The sequence below is a fragment of the Schistocerca nitens genome, chromosome 6 (genome assembly GCF_023898315.1).
Source record: "Schistocerca nitens isolate TAMUIC-IGC-003100 chromosome 6, iqSchNite1.1, whole genome shotgun sequence".
Taxonomy (NCBI): domain Eukaryota; kingdom Metazoa; phylum Arthropoda; class Insecta; order Orthoptera; family Acrididae; genus Schistocerca; species Schistocerca nitens.
In genome coordinates, this window is record NC_064619.1 from 769466759 (window position 1) to 769468284 (window position 1526).

Here is a 1526-nt window from a genome sequence, read left to right on the forward strand (position 1 = left end):
AGGTTAGGTTAGGTTAGGTTAGGTTAGGTTAGGTTAGGTTAGGTTAGGTTAGGTTAGGTTAGGTTAGGTTAGGTTAGGTTAGGTTAGGTTAGGTTAGGTTAGGTTAGGTTAGGTTAGGTTAGGTTAGGTTAGGTTAGGTTAGGTTAGGTTAGGTTAGGTTAGGTTAGGTTAGGTTAGGTTAGGTTAGGTTAGGTTAGGTTAGGTTAGGTTAGGTTAGGTTAGGTTAGGTTAGGTTAGGTTAGGTTAGGTTAGGTTAGGTTAGGTTAGGTTAGGTTAGGTTAGGTTAGGTTAGGTTAGGTTAGGTTAGGTTAGGTTAGGTTAGGTTAGGTTAGGTTAGGTTAGGTTAGGTTAGGTTAGGTTAGGTTAGGTTAGGTTAGGTTAGGTTAGGTTAGGTTAGGTTAGGTTAGGTTAGGTTAGGTTAGGTTAGGTTAGGTTAGGTTAGGTTAGGTTAGGTTAGGTTAGGTTAGGTTAGGTTAGGTTAGGTTAGGTTAGGTTAGGTTAGGTTAGGTTAGGTTAGGTTAGGTTAGGTTAGGTTAGGTTAGGTTAGGTTAGGTTAGGTTAGGTTAGGTTAGGTTAGGTTAGGTTAGGTTAGGTTAGGTTAGGTTAGGTTAGGTTAGGTTAGGTTAGGTTAGGTTAGGTTAGGTTAGGTTAGGTTAGGTTAGGTTAGGTTAGGTTAGGTTAGGTTAGGTTAGGTTAGGTTAGGTTAGGTTAGGTTAGGTTAGGTTAGGTTAGGTTAGGTTAGGTTAGGTTAGGTTAGGTTAGGTTAGGTTAGGTTAGGTTAGGTTAGGTTAGGTTAGGTTAGGTTAGGTTAGGTTAGGTTAGGTTAGGTTAGGTTAGGTTAGGTTAGGTTAGGTTAGGTTAGGTTAGGTTAGGTTAGGTTAGGTTAGGTTAGGTTAGGTTAGGTTAGGTTAGGTTAGGTTAGGTTAGGTTAGGTTAGGTTAGGTTAGGTTAGGTTAGGTTAGGTTAGGTTAGGTTAGGTTAGGTTAGGTTAGGTTAGGTTAGGTTAGGTTAGGTTAGGTTAGGTTAGGTTAGGTTAGGTTAGGTTAGGTTAGGTTAGGTTAGGTTAGGTTAGGTTAGGTTAGGTTAGGTTAGGTTAGGTTAGGTTAGGTTAGGTTAGGTTAGGTTAGGTTAGGTTAGGTTAGGTTAGGTTAGGTTAGGTTAGGTTAGGTTAGGTTAGGTTAGGTTAGGTTAGGTTAGGTTAGGTTAGGTTAGGTTAGGTTAGGTTAGGTTAGGTTAGGTTAGGTTAGGTTAGGTTAGGTTAGGTTAGGTTAGGTTAGGTTAGGTTAGGTTAGGTTAGGTTAGGTTAGGTTAGGTTAGGTTAGGTTAGGTTAGGTTAGGTTAGGTTAGGTTAGGTTAGGTTAGGTTAGGTTAGGTTAGGTTAGGTTAGGTTAGGTTAGGTTAGGTTAGGTTAGGTTAGGTTAGGTTAGGTTAGGTTAGGTTAGGTTAGGTTAGGTTAGGTTAGGTTAGGTTAGGTTAGGTTAGGTTAGGTTAGGTTAGGTTAGGTTAGGTTAGGTTAGGTTAGGTTA